Source organism: Mauremys mutica, unplaced genomic scaffold (genome assembly GCF_020497125.1).
Source record: "Mauremys mutica isolate MM-2020 ecotype Southern unplaced genomic scaffold, ASM2049712v1 Super-Scaffold_100100, whole genome shotgun sequence".
Classification (NCBI taxonomy): domain Eukaryota; kingdom Metazoa; phylum Chordata; order Testudines; family Geoemydidae; genus Mauremys; species Mauremys mutica.
Genome location: NW_025423267.1, coordinates 1017049 through 1044661, shown reverse-complemented (window position 1 = coordinate 1044661; position 27613 = coordinate 1017049). Strand labels below are relative to the sequence as shown.

At 56.2% G+C, this 27613-nt stretch overlaps 1 protein-coding gene and 2 non-coding genes across 3 annotated transcripts in view; 2 read left to right on the top strand and 1 right to left on the bottom strand.

Annotated features, from left to right (window-relative positions):
- The window catches only part of LOC123359042 (E3 ubiquitin-protein ligase TRIM71-like), a 191784-nt gene that overhangs the window by 121856 nt on the left and 42315 nt on the right, over positions 1-27613 (bottom strand).
- TRNAE-CUC lies at positions 595-666 on the top strand. Its single transcript has one exon. It is a non-coding gene; the product is annotated as a tRNA-Glu (tRNA).
- TRNAI-AAU lies at positions 15176-15249 on the top strand. Its single transcript has one exon. It is a non-coding gene; the product is annotated as a tRNA-Ile (tRNA).

Sequence of the window (27613 nt, the reverse complement as noted above, 5' to 3'; positions counted from 1 at the left end):
TCACTGTTTGCCTTAAGAGGTGGGTGAGGGAAACCTGCAGGTCCTTAGATCCCTCCAGTGCCTGATAGAACCATTTGTGGGGAAGGTCTGGGGAAGCCGAGGAGGACAAGAAGACGGGAAAAGGGCTTGGAGCTGTTGTGCAATCCCCATGCTCCCAGCAGAAGGGTCCGGGGGGCTCAGCACTCAGAACTCACAAGATGGCAAAGCTCAGAGCCCTGTTACAGGGAGTCAGAATGTGATCAGTTCACACCAAGGGGTAGCAACACCCCTCCCTTGGTCTCTATGCCAGAGCTCCTATCTGCTCAGTGTCCTTCCCGCAAGAGCGGGCTGCTGAGAGGGTTGCAATGGGGTAAATGAAGGCAGAGGAGGATTGTTCCTCATGGGGTTTTTTTGTGTGTCTCTGTGATCCTGCTGGAGGAAGCATGATTTGAGTTTGTTTCAGTGACTTGGGTTGGGCTGAGGTTGTGACCCTGTGCAAAGGGGTTCTCTGCTCTTAGCCCCTCAGGGAGTGGACAGTGGAACAGTTTCAGAAAGTGGCTAGAAAGTAGCCTAAGAAAGTGTAGTATAAGTGAGAAGAAAAGATACATCATCATCTCCCTGGTGGTCAGGTGGTTAGGATTTGGCACTCTCACTGCCAAGGCCTGGGTTCAATTCCCAGTCAGGGAAAAGTGACTTTAAACCAGAAAAGCTTCAATTATTCTTCACTTGCAATGTAAACAAATCCAAGTTTTTTTCCTCATTCCCCCATCTTCCCAGCGTCTCCATGGCAGGGCTGGCTCCAGACACCAGCGCAGCAAGCAGGTCCCTGGGGCGGCCAATGGAAAGAGGAGGCTTCAGCGGCAATTCAGCCCTCTCAGTCCCTCTCAGAGGGAAGGAATTGCCACCAACAGCGGCAGAGGTAGAGCTGCAGTTGATTGCAGCTTTTTCATTTTATTTTTCTGCTTGGGGTGGCGAAAACACTGGAACTGGCCCTGCTCCATGAAAGACAATTTGTCAAATCCCAGATTAGTGCAGTTCTATCAGTTCTCAGCCTGAGTCCTTAGGTCTTAATCCTGAGGATATTGTCCCACCATGGGGCCATTTCCTGTCTCTCTTTCCTAGGGAAGCACAATTTTCCTTGCACAGACACAGGAACAGCAAGATCTTTCTCTGTCCCTTGTGCAAAGCAGGGGGCCAAATTCCATGGAAACAATGGACAAGCAGGGGGCCCTGGGCACATCCAGCCCTGGCCATGAGATGTTCCCTCCCCTCTTTCTTTATGCCCCTGTTGTTATTTCATGGATTGTCTGGGATGGGGGAAAAGCTGAGTTCACTCCAGGTGGAGGGGAAAAGAACCCTGAAAATCTCAGGCCCCAACCCCTGCTACCAGGATCACCCAGGTGCTGGGAATCTGCATGGGAAAGGGACTGTGTGAATTATCAAGGTGGGGAATGAATAACAATCTACAACTAGATCCACCTCATTAATCACTGACACAGGCTAATCCTGCTGCAGATAGAAGGGAAACTGGGAGTGATTCTTTGCTGTTCAGCCATGGAAACAGTGACCCAATTGCACCGCAGTGAATGTGCTGGGGAAATCTGCACTTCACAGGCAGGTGGCAATAGCAGAACCTAGAAACACCTGGAGCTTCCCACAGCACTGCTGCCACCAGGGTCAGGTGTTGAGTGACTCACAGTACCCCTCCCCTCCCATTCCCTTCCAGCAGGAGGTGGCAGCACCCCCCACCCAATGCAGGGGAGAGGGCTGAGTGCATCGCTGCCCCCTGAGTCCAGGGCACCCACTCTCTCTGCCCCATACATAGAATCTGGCCCTGCTGCAAAGTGACCCCTAAGAACCAGCAGCCTCCAGGACCGCAGGTTTGGCCCTCAGAGCAGGGAATGTGTCCCCCAGGCTGCTCTTAGGCCACTGGGTGCTCTGGAAACAAGAGGGCTCTGAGTGTAACCCAGGGGTCAGCAACCTTTCAGAAGTGCTGTGCCGAGTCTTCATTTATTCACTCTAATTCAAGGTTCTGCATGCCAGTGATACATTTTAATGTTTTTAGAAGGTCTCTTTCTATAAGTCTATAATATATAACCAACTATTGTTGTATGTAAAGTAAATAAGGTTTTTTAAAATGTTTAAAATGATTTAGTTGGGTTTGGTCCTGCTTTGAGCAGGGGGTTGGACTAGATACCTCCTGAGGTCCCTTCCAACCCTGAGATTCTATGATTCTATGATAAGAAGCTTCATTTAAAATTAAATTAAAATGCAGAGCCCCCAAGACTGGTGGCCAGGACCTGGGCAGTGTGAGCGCCACTGAAAATCAGCTCGTGTGCCACCTTCGGCACACGTGCCATAGGTTGCCTACCCGTGGTGTAACCCATAGCAAGCAAAGACTATCTGGGGATGTAGCTCAGTGGTAGAGCACATGCTTTGCATGTATAAGGCCCTCAGTTCAATCTCCAGGTTCCTTTTTCACCCTGCTGCTTTGCTCATGCCCAGAGGGGATGTGGTCCAGCAGTCTCCCTGCAGGAGTTTCAATCCTGCTCAGTGAGGGGCAAGTGCCAATTGCATGGAAGGTCTGGGGGGCGTTTCTGCTCCTAAGTCACCTCTGTACATGTAAGATTCCCACCCACTGTGCTGCTTGGGACAAGGGTAGATGAGAAGGGTGAATCCTCCAGCACTGGAGGGAAAGGTCCCATCTGCACAGACTGAGAGGCCAGGAAACAGAGGGGCAGTCAGTGCTCAGAGAGGAGAGAGGTCGGTGATTTACACCCACCAGGGGACACTGTCTTTTTGAGGCGAGTGCAGCTTGCTTGGGATGGTGCTGACGATGGACAGAAAAAAGGCTGGAGTCAGTGACTGACGAGACCACAGAAGGGGAAGGGGAATGGCAGCCCCACAGAAGGTCCTGGGTGCTCAGATGACCCAGTTATTGCACCCTGGCCTGTCACAGAGAGAGAAAAGACCCAGCGGGACCCAGCCCCCCTACAGTGATCCCATGGACAAGAACCTGGCTGGGAGTGGGGTGAAAGCTCCCTGTGGGCAAAGGGGAGCTGAAATCCCCCAGTGTCCTGGAGTTTAAGCAATGGAAGCTTCAAACCCTGCAGGGGTGTGGGCTGAGGTGCATCAGCAGAAGGTTGGGCTGGACGGGGCGGCAGGTTTGGATAATTTTTGATGGTGCCCAGAATGGGACCAAGTCCTGCCCCACCCGACCCCACCCCACCCTCACACAGGACCAGTTTTAGGCCGATTCTCCCGATTCCCCTGAATTGGGCCCCACGCCTAAGAGGGCCCCGTGCCCAAGCCCTGGTACCGTGTACCAGCAAGAGCCGGTTCGCCGCACTGGGGTGGCCCGGCTTCCTCAGGGGGCAATTTAAAGGGCCTGGGGCTCCCAGCAGGGGCTGGGATAGGCTGGGGTAGGGCTGCGGGGCGCTGGGGGCTATTTAAAAAGTCCAGGGTTCCCATTGCTTCTACCGCCCTGGCCCTTTATATAGCCCCCAGAGCCGCGCCGCTTCCCCAGGACTCCCACAGCTATTTACAGGGCCGGGGCGGTGGAAACAGGGGAGCCCCGGGCCATTTAAATAGCCCCCAAGCCCCGGGTTGCTGCTGCTACCCTGGTGCTGAGGGAGGGAAGAGGGAGCACTTACCGTACAGGGTGGGCTGTATCCTCTGTACCTGCACCCCCTGCCTGCAGCCAGCCCCTGCTGCACCCCCTGCCCTGCCTCCAGCCCCTCACCCCCTGCCCTGCCTGCACCAGCCCCTGCCCACAGCCAGCCCCACACCCCCTGCCTGCAGCCAGCCCATCTCCAGCCAGCCCTGCACCCCCTGCCCTGCCCGCAGCCAGCCCCTGTCTCCAGCCAGCCCTGCACCTCCTGCTCACAGCCAGCCCCTGCTGCACCCCCTGCCCTGCCTCCAGCCCCTCACCCCCTGCCCTGCCTGCACCAGCCCCTGCCTCCAACCAGCCCCACACCCCCTGCCTGCAGCCAGCCCACCTCCAGCCAGCCCTGCACCCCCTGCCCTGCCTGCACCAGCCCATCTCCAGCCAGCCTCACACCCCCTGCCTGCACCAGCCCATCTCCAGCCAGCCCTGCATCTCTTGCTCGCAGCCAGTCCCTGCTGCACCCCCTGCCTTGCCTCCAACCCCTCACCCCCTGCCCTGCCTGCACCAGCCCCTGCCTCCAGCCAGCCCCACACCCCCTGCCTGCACCAGCCCATCTCCAGCCAGCCATGCACCCCCTGCCCTGCCTCCAGCCCCACAACCCCAGCCCTGCCTGCACCAGCCCCTGCCCACAGCCAGCCCCACACCTCCTGCCCACAGCCAGCCCATCTCCAGCCAGCCCTGCACCCCCTGCCCTGCCCGCAGCCAGCCCCTGTCTCCAGCCAGCCCTGCACCTCCTGCTCACAGCCAGCCGCTGCTGCACACCCTGCCCTGCCTCCAGCCCCTCACCCCCTGCCCTGCCTGCACCAGCCCCTGCCTCCAACCAGCCCCACACCCCCTGCCTGCAGCCAGCCCATCTCCAGCCAGCCCTGCACCCCCTGCCCTGCCTGCACCAGCCCATCTCCAGCCAGCCTCACACCCCCTGCCTGCACCAGCCCATCTCCAGCCAGCCCTGCATCTCTTGCTCGCAGCCAGTCCCTGCTGCACCCCCTGCCTTGCCTCCAACCCCTCACCCCCTGCCCTGCCTGCACCAGCCCCTGCCTCCAACCAGCCCCACACCCCCTGCCTGCACCAGCCCATCTCCAGCCAGCCATGCACCCCCTGCCCTGCCTCCAGCCCCTCACCCCCTGCCCTGCCTGCACCAGCCCCTGCCCACAGCCAGCCCCACACCTCCTGCCCACAGCCAGCCCATCTCCAGCCAGCCCTGCACCCCCTGCCCTGCCCGCAGCCAGCCCCTGTCTCCAGCCAGCCCTGCACCTCCTGCTCACAGCCAGCCCCTGCTGCACCCCCTGCCCTGCCTCCAGCCCCTCACCCCCTGCCCTGCCTGCACCAGCCCCTGCCTCCAACCAGCCCCACACCCCCTGCCTGCAGCCAGCCCATCTCCAGCCAGCCCTGCACCCCCTGCCCTGCCTGCACCAGCCCATCTCCAGCCAGCCTCACACCCCCTGCCTGCACCAGCCCATCTCCAGCCAGCCCTGCATCTCTTGCTCGCAGCCAGTCCCTGCTGCACCCCCTGCCTTGCCTCCAACCCCTCACCCCCTGCCCTGCCTGCACCAGCCCCTGCCTCCAGCCAGCCCCACACCCCCTGCCTGCACCAGCCCATCTCCAGCCAGCCATGCACCCCCTGCCCTGCCTCCAGCCCCTCACCCCCTGCCCTGCCTGCACCAGCCTCTGCCCACAGCCAGCCCCACACCTCCTGCCCACAGCCAGCCCATCTCCAGCCAGCCCTGCACCCCCTGCCCTGCCCGCAGCCAGCCCCTGTCTCCAGCCAGCCCTGCACCTCCTGCTCACAGCCAGCCGCTGCTGCACACCCTGCCCTGCCTCCAGCCCCTCACCCCCTGCCCTGCCTGCACCAGCCCCTGCCCACAGCCAGCCCCACACCTCCTGCCCACAGCCAGCCCATCTCCAGCCAGCCCTGCACCCCCTGCCCTGCCCGCAGCCAGCCCCTGTCTCCAGCCAGCCCTGCACCTCCTGCTCACAGCCAGCCGCTGCTGCACACCCTGCCTGCACCAGCCCCGCACCCCCTGCAGCCAGCCCTGCTCCATGGCCTGTCTCCAGCCAACCCCTGTCATACCCCCTGCGGCTCTGCCTGAAGCCAGCCAGCTCCCCACACCCCCCTGCCCGCACCAGCCCTACACCACCGGCCCCGCACCTCCTGCCCTGTCTCCAGCCAACCCCTGCTGCACCCCCCTGCCTGAAGCCAGCCAGTCCTGCACACCTCATCTCCAGCCAGCCCCACACCCCTTGCCCTTCCTGCAGCCAGACCCTACCTCCAGTCAGCCCCTGCCCTGCCTCCAGCCAGCCCCATGTCCACTGGTGCCCTGCAGTTCCCAGGGCAGTAACCCTGCACACCTGCTTCAATGAGGGGGGCAGGGAGCAGCTGGAACCCACACATGTGCACACCGTAGGGTGACCAGACAGCAAGTGTGAAAAATCGGGATGGGGGTGGGGGTTATTAGGATCCTATATAAGAAAAAGTCCCAAAAATTGGGACTGTCCCTATAAAATCAGGACATCTGGTCACCCTAGCACACCCCCAGGGAGTGGCAGGGACCCACACATGTAAAACGGAGCTCGTTTCTAGTTCAGGCCCATCTTTTTAAAAAAGAACTTTAGGTAGGGTTAACATACACCCGTATTTTCCTGGAGATGTCAGGCTTTTTGGTTCTTAAATCACTGTCTGGGAGGAACTTTTAAAGTTTAAAAATTTAAAAATTCCTCCTGGGAAAATACGGACGCATGGTAACGCTATTGGTACAAAAAATACATACTGTGGCACATCCCTTAAATCAGAACTTTTTATAGGGAACCGGTTCCTAAGGAATGAAAGTCTTTTTTATATATACATATATATATATCTATATAAATTTTAAGTTATCCCTGCTGGGGCCCGGCTGAAAATGACTGCCCAGAGTTCGAGAACTGTCCCTGTTCTCATTGGACAGATGGGGAGAAGCCTGAAGTACAAAGAAGGGACGTGACCTTCCCAAGGGCCTACACAGCAAGGTGGTGGCAGAGCCAGAAAGAGAAGCCAACAGTCCTGACTCCTGTTCTAATGGACCAAAAAAACCCAGAGAAAGGGCTAGAGCCCAGGAATCGAGATGGTGGGGAAATTTCATTGAAACCATTTCTGTCAGAAAATCCCCTTCAGACTAAACCAGTTTGTTTCTCGAAATCAAAACAAGTGGGATGAAAGTTCTTTGCACAAATATTTTGTTGCAAAACAAAAGCATCTCCTGTTTGTCACAGTGTGTTAAATTGTCTCATCGCAAACAAAGAGGAGACACTTAGATCTCCAACATTAGATAAGATGCTTCAGTCTGAGCTAAGTAATTGCTGCTCTTAACAATTTCAAAATAAAAAAATACAAATCAAATAGACTATTTCAGCTATTCTATTATGTCATAATCTGCTCTGAGTAAATGTGATAGGACACCGCATATTACACACTACTCCTAGTGACACTCGCCAATGGATCCCCACCCACCATGAGGTAGGTAGGAGCGGATCATTATTATCCCTACTTGAAAGAGGGAGAAGCTAAGGCTGAGAAAGGAGAATTGACTTGTCTTAGGTCACACGGCCAGTCACTGGCAGATTTGGGAATAGGACCCAAGAGCCCTAATTTTTAAACTAACCATCGGATCTTGAATTTCAGACACTGAATGACCTGAATAAAGTGCTCTCAGATGAGCTCCAGACCAACAACAGTGCACAATAAATATTCAGCAAGTATTTGAGGAGAATTGCATTGTTAGAGAGAATCATGAACTGCTCAGAGACCATTAATGCAGAGGAGCAGCAAAATTCATCAAACATATAACAGGTTCTGACTTATTTCCTTGGGCTTAAAAGAGAACAACAAGGACCTGAGTCTCCTCCCTGTCAATAACCCCCTGCTCAGCCAATCAGGGTAGAGACTGAGGACGGCAGGCTGAGGGCTCTCGCCCAAAGGATGGCCCAGGTCACTGGTGGGGATCACTGCCTGAGCACTATTTCAGCCCCACATTTTTGGGTGGACATCCCACAGTGGGAGCTGCAGAGCACTCACCTGAGACACATACGCACACCCCTCCTGGTGTTGGGAGGGGAACAGGAGAAAGGACAAAAGAAGCAAGAGACAAAGAGAAAGGAGGGAGAGACGGATGGAGGAAAAGGTGAAACCAAAAGGACAAACCCTAATGACCCCAGTGATTCTAAGGGACAAAATCCCAGGTGCGCAATAAAATTCTGCCTCCTTAAGCTCATGTTTTCCATGCCTAGAATTCAACGGTCACCAGATGGATCAGACTGAACAGGTTTCAAACCTCGAGGAGGCTCTTACCTTCTAAACAGGGACGGCTGGTCTCTAGTAAACTCACTAAAAGGGAAGGAGAAAACTCGAAAGAGGTTCCTCCTGGCGCCCACGTACGTGAACCCGAATACTCTCTCAGTCCTCAAAGAGAGACCTGGAGAAGGAGACTTGCTGAAGCAAAGCCACAGGGGTCTCTGAGGTTTCCCTGACCCCTCGCCCCTGTCCTGCCTACCTGATGTCAGCATCTCTCTGTGAGGTCACCACCTCCCCACCACCTTTGACCAATAGTCTGAGGTCCTGCAAAAGGCCTTTGTGATGTCACTGCCACACCCCTCCCTTGCTGTGCTAATGTCCTGCCCCTGCCCAGGCACTTTGGAGGTTTGAGCTACTCCCTGTGGATCACCCCACTCAAGGAGCGTTCGTTCTAGGCAGCAAGCCGGCTAGACAGGAAAACATCAGACGCTGCTCCCAATGCTACACTCAGTTTTTCAGAAATTAGTCCACTTTATGGCCAGAAGAGACCATTAGAGCATCTAATCTGACCCCCTGCATATCACAGGCCTCCTGTATGACACAAGAGCTACTTTTGGGGCAAACACATTCCAGAAAGGCATCTAGTCTCCATTAGATGACACCAGGAGATGGCAAATCCACCACTTTCCTTGGTAGCTTGTTCCTGTGGTGAATCATCCTGGCTGTTGAATATTTGTGTCTTATTTCTAATATGAATTTGTCTCTTTTCACCTTCCAGCCACTGGGTCTTGTTATGCCTTTCTCTCCTCGATTAAAAAGCCCTTTAATACCCAATCTTTTGTCTCCATTAAGGCCCTTCAACACTTCAATGAAGTCACCTTTCAATCTTCTTTTGATAAGCTAAACAGGTTGAGCTCGTTCAATAGCTCCCTAGAAGGCATTTTTCTCCAGCCCTCAGAACACTTTGTGGCTCTTTGGTCATCAGACTCCTGAACTGCAGCTGGATGTGGTTCTTGTTCTTCTGCACAACATAGCTCCTGGAGAAGAGGGATCTGCAAATGTACATTCATATGATACCTTTGTTTAACTGATGAAAACATAAACTAGACACTTAGAGGATTGGAACTGATTTCAGCTGATGGACAGCTTTGCTAGGTTTTTATGCATTTCGACAGTGAAATGTTGAGTGTTTACATTGATATCAAGCACCCCTGTATAGAGGAGCTTCTGAACATAATGGACAAGAAAAAAAAAGAAAGAGGGTTATAAGAGAACACTGGGGTTTGAACTGAGGATTATTTGAACTGCAGTTAAGCACTCTACCACTGAGCAATATCCCCATGACGCTAAGACTATGGAATCGTGATGTCCAGGACTTTGAAGGACAAACCCAGATTCATCGAGCTCCTTTGCCATTCCCAGACCACAGGTGGTTCTAAAAATGGGGTTTGATTAAACTTCTTAAATGTGGCAAACACCACAGCTTGCGCACCCACCGATATAGCTTCTCCCACTGACATAGCTGCCACCTCTTGGGAAGTGGATTAACTGCACCCACAGGAAAACTCTCTCCCCTCAGCATAGAGCAGTGGTTCTCAAACTGAGAGTCAGGACCCCAAAGTGGGATGTGACCCTGTTTTAATGGGGTCACCAGGGCTGGCATTAGACTTGTTGGTGCCTGGGGCTGAAACCAAAAGTCTGAGCCCCACCACCCAGGGCTGAATCCCTCAAGCTCTGGTTTTGCCCTCCCCTAACTGGGGCAGGGCTCAGGCTTTGTCTCCTCTGCCTCTGCCCAGTGTGGAGGAGCTTGGTGTGTCTTTCTAGGGTCATGTAGTAAGTTTTTTTTGCAAAAAGGGGATGCAGTGAAAGGACGTTTGAGAAACCCTGGCATAGAGCCTCTGAATATGTCTAGACTTGGCTCCCTGTGGCAGATCAGAAAATGAAAGTGCAGCCATGGAGACACCACACACCAGCCTTGCCTAGCAGGCAAGAATCCAACCTCCACAGACAAATGCCTGTTGTTTTCTAACCCATCTCCCTAAGCCACCACCACTTAACAAAGGGGCTTTTCTACACAATGGTTCTGGTCTCACTGAAGGGTCATTTCCAATTGTTCGCTCAGACCAGCATTAGGGGAAATGGTGCCCTGGGCAAAGCTTGTACTTTGGCACTTCCCCATTGCCCCTGGACGATCCCCACTCCCCTTTTACCACTAGCTCCTGCACTCCCAACCCTTGCACCTCCTTCACCCCTAACTCCTGCCCCTCCTGTGCCCCCTTTGCCCTTAACTCCCTGGGCCACCAGCCATTGCCCCTCTCCTGCAGCCCCTTCACATGGCTCCAGTGCTGGGGGCCCCGCACTTGTTCTCCCTTTCCCTGGGCTTTGGCATCACTAGCCCCTGCTTAGCGAGTAGGGTTCAGTGGTCCCCAAAATGTGGGGCATGACTCCTAGGGGGACACAGAGGAACATTCATGGAGTCAATGAAATCAATTCAGCTTCTTCAGTCTCTCGCTGGAGACATTTCCCTTGTTTTTAAAGGCAAAAATCCTGATCTTTCCAATGGGAGCTGCTGCTTCAATGTTCAGTTTGGGGAGGGATTTGGCTGCACTCAGAGATCTGCCCGCGGGTTACAATCTGCGATCCGAAGGGTCGAACGCAAACAGCGTTTAGATGGGACCGTTAGTGCTGCCCCCGTGTGACCAAAGTTCAGAACTGACCAGCAGAATTTACAGCTGGAGCCTGGGACGCTCCTGAGCAAACTGGGCACGAAGCCTCTCGCGTGGGATCCTCGCTGTGCAGCAGGAGGCGGAGGGAAGCTGATTGTCAGGGCTCAGGGCAGCTCCCTGCCATGCTGAGCCGGTGTCTGTGCTAAGCTCGGCATCAATCAGGTGATTCTGGGCAGTTCGGGGTCCCCGGGCTCCCACAGGAGGGTGAAGCAGGTCACCCCTGGAGCAGGTTAAAGCTGCAGGTTGACAGTGGGGTTGCTGCTCCTGTGAACAGCTGCTGTAGCACCGCCTGGGCAGGACAGGGAGAGCCAGTTATACCCCCCCCCAGCCTGTATCGGGGGATGGGAGCACTCACACCCTGGGGACCCACCCACCAGAGATCTACTGGGGGGGAGAGTGGCACCCACACACCCAGGATGTTGTGGGGGGGGACAAGGGCATCCACACTCCGGGATCCTCTGCAGAGGGACGGACACCCACACAGCCAGGATTCTGTATGGGGGGCAGAGGTACCCGGACACCTGGGTGGGGGAAGGGGGCACCGAAACAGCCGGGATCTTACCTGGCAGGACAGCGGCACCTGCAGCTCGACATGAGACGGGGGCGGGGGAAGCAGGAGCATTTCCCAGTCCCAGGCTGTCCCCGTCTGGCCAAGGCACAGAGCTCACGAGCAGAGTTTAAAGCTCCAGCTGCCAGGCCACAAAACAAGCCGGGCTCTGTGGCTGGTGCCTGTCATCCCAGCTCCTGGGGAGGCTGAGGCTGGCGGATTGCTGGAGTTCTGGGCTGTAAGGGGCTGTGCTGATCAGGTGTCTGCACTAAGTTCAGCATCAATATGGTGATCCCGGGGAAGCTTGGGGTCCCCAGGTTGCCTAAAGAGGGGTGAACCGGCCCAGGTCGGAAACGGAGCAGGTCAAAACTCCTGTGCTGATCAGTAGTGGGATCGCACCTGTGAATAGCCCCTGCAGCGTAGCCTGGGCAAGACAGTGAGACACGGTCTCTTTTTACAGGTTTCAGAGTAGCAGCCGTGTTAGTCTGTATCCGCAAAAAGAACAGGAGTACTTGTGGCACCTTAAAGACTAACAAATTTATTTTAGCATGAGCTTTCGTGAGCTGCAGCTCACTTCTTCGGATGCATAGACACCCCTACCCCGCAGAGCCTGGCTGGGGGGATGGGAGCACCCACAGGATGGGGATTCTGACTTGGGGGGAGGGACGCCCCCTGCAACACAGATCTTGAAAATAGAAACAGCGACACCCACACACCACAGATCCTGGATGGGGTCAGGGGAACCACACACGGGAGCTAGTTCATGGGGTGGGGGACACACCCTTATGCTCCGTTGCACCATTCTTAATGAGAAGAACGGGGGCATCCACACAACACGGATCCTTAACGGGCGGGGGGTCACCCACACACTCCACTATTAACCAGGAGGGACAGGGGCACCAGACACCCCCAGTAACATGGGGAACACCGACATCCACCAGATCCCTCATGGGGAGTAAGACAGAGGGGATTGTAATGGGGCCCGGCGCACCCACGCACCGGGGATTGTTAAGGGTTGAAGGGACAGGGACACCCACACACACTGAGATCACGGCCTTGAAGGAACGTAAACCCTCCACAGAAGGACCTGGTCTGTTCCATGATGGCAGCCCAGCCTGGGTGAGTCAAAGTCTCTTTTTATACAGGCACGCCCCAGAGATCCTGACTAGGGGAGAGAGACACCCACCCCCCAGAGATCCTTAATGGTCTAGGGTGCACCCACACACCAGGGATTCTTATGGGTGGGAGGAATGGAGACAGCCAGACACACTGAGATCACTTCCTCCCAGGAGCCTGGGCCAGACAGGGAGACACAATTCCCCTTTACAGATCTGCCAGACAACCTTCCTCCCACTCCCTCCACACAATGTTCTTATTTGGAGGTGAAGCCAGGGAAATCACATGGAGGATTCTTATCTGGGGAACTGGGGGGACCCACTTACCACCAGAGATTCTTAAGGGCAGGAGGAACAGGGACTCCCACCTCTGTAGCATGGGGGTGGGTCGCCTGCTGGGATCATCGGGGCATATTTCACCTCGTCAGCTCCCTGCCATTGCCTTGGGGGGCCCTGGTTCACTGCCTCTGGCACCCAGTTTAGCCTCCTTCCTGAGGGCTGAAACGCTTTGATCTGTCTAAGGTCTGTGGGATCAATACGTGTCATGGTGTAATTCTGTGTTATTCGGGGCTCAGACTAGCTGAGCTAATGGCCCCTTCTGCCCTTAAACGCCATGAAAACATTTCCCTGGTTTCTCCTTGCGCCTGACAGACACCACGGTGAGGGGCCCAATAGAAGATCCTGGACACAGCGCTCTGGCTCTTACTTTACTTGGGGACGTCAGCGCTTTCCTAGCAAAGCTGCTGCTAAAGCGCTGGATTTGGGGAACGGTTCGGCTCCGATTCAGAGATCTGCCTGCGGGGTGTGAACCTGCCACGAGGAGCGGGAAATGCAACCAGCAACGGGAGGCGTTGGCTGAGCTCCAGGCTGCCCCCGTGTGGCCAAAGCTTAGAACTGAGCAGCGGAGTTTAAAGCTGGCGCTGGGAAGGACCTGAACACACGGGGCACGAAGGCTCCTGCGTGTAACACTTGTTGGGTGGGCAGCTGGGCGTAGCTGATTGCCAGGGTTCAGGGCTGCAACCCGGGGTGCTGAGCAGGTGTCTGTGCTCAGGTTGGCCTCGCTATGATGGTTTCTGGAAAGTTTGGGGTCACCAGTCTCCCTAAAGAGAGAGGAGCCAGGTCAGCCCACGAAAGGAGGCCGGCAAAACTCTGGTACCAATTGGCCGTGGGACTGCCCCTGTGAAGAGCCACTGCAGCCCCGCCAGGGAGAGCCGGTCTCTCTTTATGCAGCCCTCCCCCCCCCGCCACCATTCCTCAGGATGAGGGTTGTGCTCAAAGATCTGTGCCCCGTGTTTTCACCTCCATGTGAAGCGCACAGTGCAAATAACCCTCAGCGCATCAGCTCAGTTCCAGGCTCCACTTCCACCGGCTCATGCAAGATGGTGCAGAGGAGCCCCTGGGTGGCTGTGGGCCTGGGGAGGATGGCTTTTGATTTTTCGGCTTGACTGCTACGGGCAGCAAGGCCAAAAGTCAGATGGCCGACTCTCCCGTCCACCACGCTCATCAGGAGCCCTTAGTTGACAGGCTCGGAGAATGCGGGCAGCGTCCCCCACTACCTCTCGCATGCAAAGCGAGCGCTCTGCCGCTTGAGCTAATTCCCTGCAGCTGGCCTGACTCTCAGGCACCGGGCAAAAAAAGGCAAGAGCTCTGTGGCCTTAAGCAGAACACAACCTGAAATGGGGGCGGGGCGCTACCCAGAGCTGGGGAAGGGGGTCCGAGTCCCAGCCACGCTCCTCGGCACAAACACCAACGCTCCCTCCCTGGAGTGTGTCTGGGCTGAGAGTTAGCCCCTGAAACAAGCACCAAACTTCAGAAGACAACGCAGGGATAGATCACTTGACGATTGCCTGCTCTGGCCATTGCCTCTGAAGCGCCTGGCATCGGTTACTGTCAGAAGACGGGATAGTGGCCTAGCTGGACCATCGGTCTCACCCAGGAGGGCCGTTCCTATCTTCACCACTTTCCTCTAACCCAAGCAAAGCCCGGAGCAGGCCCAGCTCAGCAACTCTAGCAGACTCCCTGGCCCCTGGCCCAGCATACAGCAAAGCGACCCTGCCTCCGCCAGGATAGACAGCCACCGACTCCCTCTTCCAGACCAACGCAGCCCTTCCCCGCTTTGGCTGTCTCCAAGCTGTCTGCGTGCTCTGCTCTGCTCCACGGCTGCCATGCTGCCTGAGATCAGGAGGCTGCGAGGTCTCACGGTCTCAGCTGAGCTGGTATCGCGTGCCACCCCGCCCATCTCCTCATTCCCTTCATGGACCCCTGGGATGTGAGTAATTCTGTATTTGAGTGGCTCTCCCTCCCGGCCAATGAGCTTGGCGTAGACTAGCAGGGAGGGAGGAGGAAAGGGATTGTGCTCCAGTGAGAGCTCAGAAAGAAAGGTGCAGGTCCCCCACTAGAGCCCAGCCCAGCAGAGCAAAGCAGAGCAGAGCAGGCTGGAGAATGTGTGTCTGGGTCTGACTACTTCTCCCCTGCTCTTTCATTTGAGCTAACTTCCCCCAGCTGTCTCCAGCCTCCCAGTCAGCGCAAGGGGGAGAAGGGCCGGGGAGGAAGAGCTTTGTGCTCCGCAAGGGCTGGCTTTCTGGGAGGCCAAGCGGGGAGAGGGATGGAGGCCACTGGAGGAGCTGAGCCGGCTGACTGTCCATGGCTTCTAAAAGAAGGGCAAGAGAATGATCTGGGGCTGCCTTGCCGCTGGAGAATGCAGGTATTGATCCCGCTGCCTCTCGCATGCAAAGCGAGCGCTCTACCACTTGAGCTTATTCCCCTACCTTGGCAGGTGGTGTCTCAATCCATCCATTCGATAATGGAGGCCACATCATTCCCCGCGTCAGCCAGTGACTCCTTCCAAAAGGGTCAGGCAAGGCAGGCCTTGCCGTCGGCCAGCTAGCTCAGTTGGTTAGAGCGTGGTGCTAATAACACCAAGGTCATGGGTTCAAGCCCTATGCTGGCCACTCCAGGAGGGAGAGGGTGGTTTCTGCTCTTTTGGCTGACTGCTAGGGGTGGCAGAGGCCAAAACCAGGTGGGCCAGGAGCGGGCAAGAGCCCTGCTGGGCGCAGGCGCCGGGCAGGACCAAGCTCCTGACACCTCCTTGGGCTCCCCTCCCTGGGCTCCTCGCTCCACCTGCTGCCTGAAAGGAACTTGGAGACGGGTGAGCCCGGCCGGCTGCCTTCCAGGCTCATAGGAGGCCAGGCTTGAGCTGCCCGCCCGCGAAGCCAAAATCGCAGGCCTGCCGGCTCGCCCCCAGTGTCCACAGAGGGTTGACCTGATGGCCCGAATTCTTGCCGGCCGCCAGCTCCACCCAAATGTACCCGACGCCGGATCACGCTCCCCAGCCCAAGCCACAGAGGAAGGCTTAATACTCGGCACCCCAACCTAGGGGAGAGGCTTCACACTCCGCCGGCGCAGGGTGACCTTTGGGACTTCCCTGGACACCATCCTCCCACCGCCCACAGCCAGACCCCCCAAGCCCACCCCTCCGACAGGAAGGAGCAGGAGGACCACTCCGCCCAGGGGCACCACCACTCGAAGTCAGCTTCACTTGCTTTCTCTTCTACCCCTTTCCTCCCCAGTTATGCGCGCCTCACGGGAGCCGGCCCTGGGAAGACGCAGGCACCGCACTCTGACTGGCGCAAGCCAAACGTCCACACCGAGAGTTTAGCACGGGCTCTTGAGGCACTGGAGGAACCCCATGCAGACGCACTGACGGAGCTAAGCTTTACGGCCAAGGGCCCTACCTGTGCAGAAAGCCAACTTGCTTGTGAAAAAGACTCCTCTTTCGGCTCCCCTTCCAAACTTCCAAATGCCTCCCAATGGGAAAACACACACACTGAAACACCCAAACGGTCCTAACGCTGGGGCCAGGCGAAAAAGAAAAGCAAGGAAAAGATTTCTAAATGGCCACCCTGCCAGAGTCGTACAGCTCCGCAAGTGAAACCCATGGGAGGGACATTACACAGAAAAGGGGAATGGAAAGCTGCCAAAATTGAGATGCTGTGGAAAGCTACAGCCCCATCGCTACTCCTACTCTGCACACTTCTTGCAACAGCTGATGAACGGCCAGGTGCTTTTCGCATCCAAGCCCACACAAGGGGAAGACCTTGAGAAGTTTCCCGTGGCTTGCCTGGTTCAGCTGGTCAGAGTGCGGCACTCGTGGAGGCCAGATGGTGCAGAGGAGCCCCTGGGTGGCTGTGGGCCTGGGGAGGATGGCTTTTGATTTTTCGGCCTGACCGCTACGGGCAGCAAGGCCAAAAGTCAGATGGCCGAATTTCCCGTCCACCACGCTCATCAGGAGCCCTTAGTCGACAGGCTCGGAGTATGCGGGCATCGCCCCGTCATATGTTTATTCCCCACTTCGAACTTTAGCATCCACAAGATGGAGACCTGCATGGGCCCCTCTCAACTTAAATCCTAGTTTAGATCTGGTAAAGCTGCCACCCTCTAGAAGTTCCAGTGTCTAGCACACGCCCTGTTCCCCCAAACCTTCCCTGGGGAACACAGATCCAAACTCCTTGACTCGTAACCCTAAGGGAAATAAACCATTCCCCCACCTTCTTCCCCCTCTCCTAGTTGTTGGGAAAGATACCTTGATTCAAACTCCTTGAATCAAACAAAGAGGGATTCACTTTTCCCCCTCCACTTCCCCTGAAAATCCAAACAAGGGAAGAAATCAATCAGGTTCTAAAAAGAAAAGGATTTTATTAAAAGAAAGAAAGAAAGTACACTATCTCTGTAACACCAGGATGGAAAAACCACGAGGCGTGCTGCAGGATAGCCCCTCCCCACCAAAAAGCAATGCCGTGACCCGGATTCGAACCGAGGTTGCTGCGGCCACGGCGCAGAATACTAACCACTATACGATCACGGCTAGGCGCTGGGGGTGCAGGCAACAGCCCAGTGGAAAATGCTCAGCTCTGCGCTCTTGGGGCGGCCACCTACGTCGCCGGCAGCCACAGGTCTTTCTCAAGTCTCCCCATTACAGTCACAGGTCAAATGCTGAGCAAAGGAAAAAAGACAGGAAGCCAATCCCATGCCTGTCCCTTTTTCTGTCTTCCTCCACCCCTGGACCAAGTCCCTCCCCGTTTGTCTGGGCCATTGTCCTCATGCCCCTGGCCAGCCTATTTCCCTTTGCCGCTCTGAAACGTGCCACACGTGCAGGCCCCGAAGCTGGGCCCGGGAGAGGCTTTGGCTAGGGCCAGCATGTCCTTGCGAGGTAATTGTCTCTCTGGAGGTGAAAGTCATCAGTGCGGGGTGCGAAGGGAAGTGGCCGTAGAAGGAGAATGCAAGGCATGGGGTGGGCAGGCCAGGGATTTCTTTGTTCCCCCCTTGAAAAGGGGTCACCCACCCCGCCAGTGAATCAAACCCCGGTCTCCCGCGTGACAGGCGGGGATACTCACCACTATACCAACGAGGAAAGGGGCACAGTGAGTGGCCCCAGCTCCCACAGACCAGCCTTGGTCAGCGTACACCTACACCGTCGCATGGGCCCCAGCAGGCAACAACACCCCTGGCCCTCTTCTGCTTCCCAAAGGCTTTGGCCGCAGCAACAGCCCTGGGAAAAGCCCTGGCCCTCCTCACCTGCCCTTGCCCAGCAGGACGCCTTTCAGGGCCTACACCGCTCCTCACACAACACCCGCCTGGGACCTTGCCCTCACCTACCAGCTCAGCAGCACCTTTCTTCCTCTCAAAACCTCCTCTTGCCACCCTCCCTCTTCCACACTTCACACTCACCTCATCACAAACTCACCCACGGCCCCTTTGGCTTCCCAAGCGCCTCTGGAGGGACGCAGCTTCCCAGGCACGCAGATCCGGCTGATGGCTCCCAAGTGTGCAAGTCCGTCCCCGCAGAGCAGCCTCATAGTGTGACCTTGAAGAAACTTTGGAAAACGGGACAGGGGTGGGGCGGGTAATAGGCTCCTATATAAGAAAAAGTCCTCCCGGACCTGCCTGTCCCTTTAAACATGGGACATCTGGTCACCCTGGAGCAGCCCCACACTCCTGCTCCCCGGTTGGTGCGTTTGTAACCCGGGGGCTGAAGCCGACGCGAGAAAGGGAATTGAGCGAGCTCGGAGCTCTCCGGCGCCACCTGTTGGGAGCAGAGGGAAATGACTGAGCGGCGTCCTGGCTAATTTAAATATCACCTGGTTCTCTGCTGCGTGGCTCCACGGCAGAGCTCGGGTGTGGCCTGGGTGTGGCAGCACCTTATTTGCATATTAAAAGCGGCAGTTTGGGGCCATTGGGGTAAAATATGAGTAAGTTTTGGGGATGGTCCCCACATGTTTAGTGCAGGCTGTGGGGAGCCGGGCTGAGCAGAGCCTGCCCCGACGGGGTGTGTGGTCACCCTGAGCTGGGAGCGTGTGGCCAGACATGGGGAAGGGGCTGCGGGAGAAACTTGGTTGTAGGAAGCAGAAAGTGTCTCCTTTCTTTTTTGGTGTTTGGGTGAGGTTTTTGTTACCTAATGAAGAACAGTGGGGGGGAGGGGAATTGAGACTCTGCTTTGGGGGTTGCTGTGGGGTGTGACACGAGCCACCTGGTGCTGGCTGCTGCTGTGGGGCACAGGACAGGTGGGGGGTGGGGGGGCTGTTTGGGGGCTTGAGATGAGAGGCGTTTCCTGGTTGGCTGGTGCCAGCCTGCCTAGTGTTTTTTGACAGCTAATCACCCATTGGCCCTCGTGTGGGGCGGGTCTCTGAAAGCTGGTCTCCCATTGGGCCCTCCCCAATTGACGTTTCTGACAGGTTCAGCTCCCATTGGTGACATTGTCTTACAGCGATGTGGGGCGGAGCCGCCAGGGCCTTGTGCACTCAGAGCTCAGCGCCGCCCACGAGAAGCGGCGCGAGGCCGGGTCCCACTGCCGGGCGGAGGAACCGAGACCGCAGCAGCGGCGCCGCCTCCCGCCTGGCGAGAAGCCGCAGCACCGGGGGGGGTCACAGGGCGCGAGGCGCTTCCGGGCGCGGCTGTTTTCTGCCGGTCGCGGGGTGACGGGTCCTGCCCGGGGCGGCCGGGGGGTCCCGATGGCAGCTGGGGGCTCTGGCGTCCGGCCGCCCGCGGCGGCTGGGAGCTACGGGGCCACCTGCAATGGCCGGGGGCTGCGGCTTCTCCTCACCCCCCCCCCGGTGACTGGGAGCTCCGGGCTCTGCCTGCGGTGTCTGAGCGCTGGGGGCTCCTCTCCTGCCTGGGGCGGCCGGGAGCTCCAGGGGCTTCGGCGCTGCAGGGTCTGTGAGCAGTGACGTGGGGCTGCAGGGTCCTCCCGCCATCAAGGCCTGTTGGGAAATCCTGGGTCCAACCGCAGCGGCTGGGAGCTCTGGGGTCCACTTGTAGGAGCTGCAGGGTCCATAGGCAGTGGGGTGGGGCTGTGGGGGTTCCCCGGCCACCCATGGCTGCTGGGAGCTCCAGGGTCTGCCTGTGGGAGCTGTGGGGAGATGAGGGGTTTGGGGTGGAGGAGGAGGCTGCAGTGTGGGGCTGAGGGATTCGCAGTGCAGGAGGGGGCTGTGAGTTGAGACAGGGGGTTGGGGTCCAGGACGGGGTGATGGCTCTGGGGTGAGGACAGGGATGATGGGTTCCAGGTGTGGGAGGAAGGTCTGGGCTGGGGCAGGAGGTTGAAGTGCAGAGGGGTGAGGGCTCTGGGGTGCAAGAGGGGGCTCTGGGTTTCGGGGGGTTCAGGGCTGGGGCAAGGGGTTGGGGTGCAGACTTACCTCAGGTGGCTCCTGGTCAGCGGCGCAGCAGGGGGGACCTACTGGCCACTTCCAGGGCACAGTGCGGTGCCCTAGGACACGTAGGGACCAGCCTGCCTGAGCCCCGCAGCACCGCTGACCGGACTTTATAACCTGGTCATCCCACTGGGAGCTCCAGGGTCCCCCTGTCCCATGTGGTACCTGGGAGCTCTGGGATCCACCCACAACAGCTGGGAGCTCTGGGGGCATCCCGCTGCTCACAGTAGCTGGGAGCTGTGGGGTCCATCCGTGGTGACATGGGCCTGTGGGAGCCCCTTCCGACACTGGTGGCTGATAGCTGTGGGGCCCCCACCGGCCGACAGCTCCAGTCTTACTGCCCCAGGGCTGAGGTGGAAAATGTCACTGAGATCTCTGAAAGTCACAGTTTCTGTGACGCCATTTATATAATCTTAGCCTTAATAGTTGTTGACTGTCTCTCTCAATCTAGTGGTCTGCTCTAGCGCGGATGGGACAGGGAAGACAGACGCTCACCCCCCAGCACAGGTTTGGGCAGAAATGGCTCTTGGGCTATTTGCTGTGCATGCAGAGGACTTGTCCAGGCTGGTGGAGCAGCTCAGCCAGATGAGGAGCTGGAAGAAGGAGACCGGAGCAGCCTGGACATCCCACTTTTTCTCCACAGCCACTGCCTATCAGCAGGATTCCTCCTTCTCCTCCTCAGTGAGACCAAATTTAAGCACCTAGACAGCTGGTCTGTCCGCTGCACCCCAATCCCTCATGCCTGAGCCTCCCTGCCAAGTCCTGTACCTGGCTGCAGAGAATTGTCTCACATCTCGCTGGGAACTCGACTTCTTGTGCCCAGAGAGTCTCGGCCCCATTCAGTAGAGGACCTGAGAAACACAGTGTCTGCCTTTTCCAAATAAGTACTTGGAAAGATTTTGTTCTTGTGACCACATGGCCTAATGGATAAGTTGTCTGACTTTGGATCAGGCGATTGAGGATTCAAGTCTCTTCATGGTTGTGTTGGTGTAGTTTTACCTTTGTGCTGAAAGTCCTGCTCCCTTCAGGGCTGGAACCTCTTCTTGGCCACTCAGGCCAATGCTCTGGCTTCAGCTAGAGCCCCGGGAAGGAGTTGGGGGTTGGGTGTCACAAAGGCTGGGGCATGAGCCCCAGGTGCTTCCAGTCTCACCTTTGCCCTTCCTGACTTGCCAAAGAAAATGGGCAGCTGCCCGGGCTAGCGTGTGGAGCAGTTTCCCTCTTCCAAGTGTGCACCTGTCCCTGTGCTGGACGGTACTTGCTAAATAGCACCTTGGGAGCCTGGGTGTTTCTCTGCTTCTCGCCAGCTGGGGAAAAGCCTCTTGGGGTAAAATCTCCTGCCCCACTGCCAAAGTCAGCACCGTGAGTGGGAACGGTCAGAGGCCCCACCAGGGGGGCTGGCCCTGCTTTCCTACCATCTTCTGATGTTGGCCACAAAGCAGCAGCAGCAGCTGGCTGTGGGTGGTTTTCAGTGGGTGTTCGGCATGCCAGGGAGCAGGGAGCAGCCTGGCTGGGTGTCTCTGTGGCTGTCTGCTGGCCACGCATAGGCATGGTTCTCACCTCCTCTTGCCCTGCCCTTGGTTGCTCTGTGGCTTTTAAGCCGTCCTTTGGAGCTGTCAGCACCAGCCGCCTCTGTCCTAGGTGCCCAGAGGAGGAGAGGTGCTGGGCTCCAGCCTGGACTCTTCCTCCCTCCTGCCTTTTCCTGACTATGAAACCTGACCCTGACACCCCTTTCTTCAAGCGCCATGTGGGCAAGAGAAAAAGTGTGGTAGAAAGCACAAGGGCCAAATGTGTGGGCATCAAAAATCCCAAACACCCAGTCAAACCATAGCCACTTCTAGACCCCATTCCAACCAAAGACCTGGCTCCAGGGGGTATGAGTCACTCAGGACAAGGTAAACAACTCATTTTCATACAGCTGGAGATAGGAAAGCACTTGGATCTCCAGGGTTTTACCACAAGGTCCCACTGAGATTTGAACTCAGATTTCAGCATGCCAACCATTACACCATGGGCCCAGCTTGTGCTAGTTTCTCTGAACATTGGTGACCCTATCATAGAATACCAGGGTTGAAAGAAACCTCAGGAGGTATCTAGTCCAACCCCCTACTCAAAGCAGGGCCAATCCACAGACAGATTGTTATCCTAGATCCCTACATGGCCCTCTCAAGGACTGAGCTCACACACCTGGGTTTAGCAGGCCAATACTCAAACCACTGAGCTCTCCCTCCCTCACAGGCCCAGCTTGTGTAAGGGGACTGTTGGCCCTTTACTAAAACTGAGTGGGTTTTTTTGGTTGGCTAGTTCCCAGTCCCAATAGAAGGGGAAAGGGTCAATGGGAAATCAGGCCCCTGAGACTGACAGGCCCCTGGGGCAATGGTCACCGACTGGTAGGGAACAAGTGAGAATTTGTTAATGAGTAAAATTCCTGGTGAAAATTGGCAAAGCTGTGGAGAGTTTGAAATGTTCCAGTGAATTTACACATGAAGATACAAACAGAGAGACAAACAGAGAGAAAGAGAACATCACAGACTGCACAGGCCCACACAGACATAAACAAAAACCAAACCCACACAGCACACAGAGCCATAGACACACAAGGGAAAGCCACACAAAACATAGAACAAATCCACACCAAAAAATACAGCAAAAGCCCACAACAGGAAAGCACAAAAACCACATACCAGAATACATAGCAAAAAACAATCTGCATGCAAAAGTCATACACCCACACACACACAAAACTATATGGCATCCACAAAAATCACACAGGACCCACATGCACATCAACATGACAGACAACAAAAAAACCCCAACATACAGAAAGCCAGGCAGGGTTTGAGTCTCACAGCGAAGAGGGTGAGCCCACAGGTGGTTTGGGGAGCAAAGACTGAGGGGGAGTCGGGGGCAGTGCTCTGGGCTCTGCTAGACCCCTCCTGACACAGGCGGCTGGTGGAGAGCAGAGCCTGGGAGATCTGTGGAATCTGCCCTGTTCTCTGTAAAGCAAGGGGACCTCGGTGTCTTCTGAGCTGCAACTGTATTTTCTGCAGGGCAAAATGATTGGCAGAAGCCATTTGCTTAAAGGAAACTAGTGCTGTAGATGAAGTTTGAACTCACAACCTCAGCATGACTCCTCTCAGCACTGCTCTGTAAATACTGGACACTAACTCATTGCACCTCTGGACCCTGCTTTCAGGAGCTTGTCTCCATGTTTCATGGATGGATTAGCGGAGGGGGGGGTTGCATTAGCTAAAACAAATCCATATTAAAGGCTGCAGGATGGCAGCAGCAGAGGTGGGGAGCCTCCTTCCATGTGATAGAGCTGGTTCCCCCTTCCGTTGCTGAGGGGAAGGTTGGTGCTTTGAGCCCACCCGGTGCTGGAACGTCCCATGGATGAGATTAACGGGACTCTTGGGAAGGGAAGGGAAGGGAGGGGAAGTCTTTTCTATCCCTGCCTAGCTCCATTGGCCTCCTGTGGCTCTTTCGGCTCTCTGCTCCCCTGTTGGGGAGATGCAGAGACAAGCCCCCATCTGGGTGAGTCACCGAGAGGCTGTGTCCCATGGCGTGTGTGGGGGAGAGGGGGAGGGATGGGATGGGATGGGGCTCAAGGGGAGAAGGTTGTGTGTGACAAGGGGGGGAGGGTGTGTTCCTTAGGATAGAAATAATGGAAAACACAGGGGCAGTGACAGCGAAGCCCCGTGTCTGAGTGTTATGATCCTGTGTGGTGCTGCCGTTCACCTTCCCCTCCTATGGTCTCAGCTTTCATTGAATCCAGCATTTTTTCACCTGTCCTCACCACAGAGGTGTCCCACGTGCCTCAGCTACTGAGTGTCCCTCTTAGAGACGCCGAGGACTGGAACTGATTTCAGCTGCTGGACAGCTCTGCTAGGTCTTTATTCATTTGCACAGGAAAATGCTGAGTGTTTAAATTCATTTTCAGCGAACTCCTGAACATACTGGAGATGGGTCTGGAAATTGATTTTCATTTGAAAAAGTTTTTAAAGGGAATCACTTGGATTGGAACTACAAACCTATTATCCTAGAAGGAAACATTCATTCACTGACCTACACTCACAACAGAGAGTGTCCTGGATAGCCCAGAGCAGGAACAGTTTTTAACCTGGGGGTTAGTAAACTTTCTCTCTTCTATACAAACACCACAGCTTACAAACTCCCCACCCCCGCTCTGTGTCACCAGAGCACAACAACAACTCTCCTTGGGGGGCACACAGCTCCCCAGCTCCCTGCCCGTCAGTCTCTCCAGCATTGCTCCAATCCCTTAAAGCAGGGTCTCAACCACAATTTACCTTAGGGCCAGTGCCAGTCCTCCAGTCCTCCCAGTGGGCCAATAATGTCACTCATACTGGCCAGAACCCGCCCCCCAAAACTCCACCCTCCACCTGCCTAAGGCTCTGGGAGGGAGTTTGTATAGGGGGAGGAAGTCTAGGGTGCAGGCCCTGGGCTGGGGATTGGGGTGCAGGCTCTGGGGGGAGTTTGGGTGCAGAAGGGGTGAGAGGCTGGTCTCTGGGAGGGAGTTTGGGTGGGGGAGGGGTTCTGGAGTGCAGGCTCTGGGGGGAGTTTGGGTGCAGAAGGGGTGAGAGGCTGGTCTCTGGAAGGGAGTTTGGGTCGGGGGAGGAGGTCTGGGGTGCAGGCCCTGGGCTGGGGTTTGGGATGCAGGAGGGGTGCAGGCTCTGGGGGGAGTTTGGGTGCAGGAGGGGTGAGAGGCTGGTCTCTGGGAGGGAGTTTGGGTGGGGGAGGGGTTCTGGGGGGCAGGCTCTGGGATGGAGTTTGCAGCACCGTAACATGGGTGAGGCGAGTGAGGCACTTGCCTCGGGTGCGCAAAGTGGAGGGGCGCAGCTCTACCCCGATCAGCAACACTTCGGCGGCAGCTCTACCGCTGCTGCTTCTTCGGCAGCATTTCAGCAGTGGGTCCTTCTCTCCGAGAGGGACTCAGGGACCCGCTGCCCAATTGCCGCCGAAGGATGAATGAAGCAGCGGCGGCAATTGGGCGGCAGGTCCTTCCCTCCAACAGGGACTCAGGGACCTGCCGCCAAAGATCCTGGAGCCGGCCCTTGCCTCGAGCACAAAAATTCCTTGTTATGGCTCTGGGAGTTTGGGTGCTGGGTGCAGGCTCTGGGCTGGGGCAGGGGGTGGGGGGAACAGGAGGAGGGGTGGGGGTGCAGGCTCTGGGCGAGAGATTGGGGCAGGTGGGAGGGGGTGTGTGGAGGGAGAGGGCACAGGCTGTGGGAGGGAGTTGGGGGCAGGCGTGTGTGGAGGGGGGTGCAGGCTCTGGGAGGGAGTCAGGAGTGTGGCGCTTACCTGGGGCTCCAAGGCGGGGCGGGCTGGGGGGCCTCCGTGTGCTGTTGCCCCCAGGCATCACCCCCACAGCGTCCCATTGGCCACAGGGGTGATCAGGCAGAGGCAGCGTGCGGAGGCACAGACCCACCCTGCCCTGCCATGGGGAGGGGCCGGCAGCCACTGGAGCAAGCAGGCAGATGCTGCTCAGCTCCACTGCACTGCTGGGGTCCCTGGGGGGGAACGCCTGGGGGCGGCAGGTGGGGCCAAGGGAGTGACCTGGTCCCAAAACTGCTGAAGCCCCACGGGTGAGACCTGGGAACCAGGACTGCCAGCCAGACAAACACCTTTAAGAGGAGGCATCCCTCTCCCTGTCAAAAACTGATCTTCCTCCTTCAGTTCAGTGACAGCCTGAATTGTTCCTTATCCCGGCAGAGCCAGAGGACTGAAACAGCAACATCAAACCCCTGTGTAGCTCGCAGGAATGGACATAAACACTCCCTGGTATCTGAGGAGATGTTCAGCTTTGCCCTTGGTCAACTACAAGGCTAAAGGGAAAGGAGGTGGCGCCAGATATAAAGAGTGAAACACGACACATCATAGTTATGCCCACGGTGGCTGCAAAATCTTTTTTTGTACTTCTTCCTATCAGCAATGTATTGTTTTCTCTGGAGTCTAGACCTTGACCAAGAAATTTGTACTTTGCTAAAATAATCGACTGCCCCTGGTGAAGACAATGGACTTGACACCCACTGGGGTGTCCCTACACAGGTACAAGTACTAACAACAGTGGCTGCCTTTTAGCCTTAGATTTTAATCAGGGCAATAAATTGAAACAACCCCCTGTTAAATCATTTCTCAGCCCTGTCGCAATCCGATTCATAGTTATGGCTATGTATGGCCACTTGTCGGTCCACGGCCATCTTGAACCTGTTCAAAGGACAAGACAGCCTCCATGTTGGACCAAGTTCTTGTTAAAGGGCAGAGATGCTATCCTGCCCAGCAACACTGGTTGTGTATGCTTTTCTCTTTTTTTTACTGGGTCATCTAAGGGTCAGGCTGGTGCCGTGTGCAGAGACCTGATCCTGCCCAGCAACTTGTAGTGTCGTGTGGAACATTTTGGTGCTGTGTGCATTTTTCCCGCTCTTTTTGGGCCCGGTCGTCTGGAGGTCAGGCTGGTTCTGCCCAGCAACTCCAGAGTACTGTATACAGAGACCTGATTCTGCCCAGATACTCCAGTGTGCCGTGTGCAAATCCTTCCGACGTGGGGTGGCAACAGCTCAAATCCTGAAGGGAGGAGGGACCAGGGAGCCAATCAGATGCTGACACGAGGGAGTGAGACCTTTCAATAAAACTAGGTTTCCCCCCAGAAAATCTTGTCTTGACCATTTTCTTTTTGGTGGAGTATCCGCGTGTTAGCCGAAGGACCTGATCAACCTTTTGGCCAGGGTCTCCTCCCGGTAATAGCTAGCTCGTGTTCGTGTGGAGTATCCGCGTGTCAGCTGAAGGACCGGATCAACCTTTCAGCCAGGGTCTCCTCCCGGTATTGCTAGCTCGTGTCGTGTCATTTTGGATCCATTTCCGTCAGCTCGTCATGCTCCTGGTGTCTGTTCTGCTGGTCAGCTGCGCCTGGAGTGCGGTATTTGCTTTTTGATATCTGACAGTTAGCTTATTTAGCCTCTTATTTGTTCCCTTCCTTAACTTGGTACCAAATATCTACTCAGAATATCAGGATCGTATTAGTGAGCTCAGGATTGCACAATTGTTTAGCTAGCTTGTATTATTGTTCTCTTTGTTATTGAATTGTTAATTGCAAACTGCTTTATGTGTTTGAATCACTGCTCTGTCTGTGTCCAGTGTGTGTGTGTTTAACTGGGGAGCTGCCTCTACTTAGAGGGTGGCTGACCAAGGGGGTCCAGTCCCCGCGGTCTGAGTGAGTGGAATCTGCCCAGCTGCAGCCGCACCACACTCTGGGTTTACCCTCTGTGTGAAAGCAAGGGTGGCTGAGGCAGTGGCCCGTGGGTCTCTTTTCTGTGTTTGCACCGGGCACCGCCCTGACGAACCCGATTCCTATCTGTGTGATTGGTGTGTCTGCCTATTTGGTGTGGTGTGGTGAGCAGTATAAAGTGTATTATTACTGTGTTTTGGGGTGTGTTTGTACTTTTGATACCATCCCAGCCAAAGTTGCCTACTCCCCCAGCCCAAGTTGTAATTATCCCCTAAATAAACGCAGCCACTTGGCTTTTCAGTGTTACCCTGGTCCTGCCTGTCTTTTCCTCACTCAATACCAAGCTTGAACGAACCCCCAGCTAATTCAGAC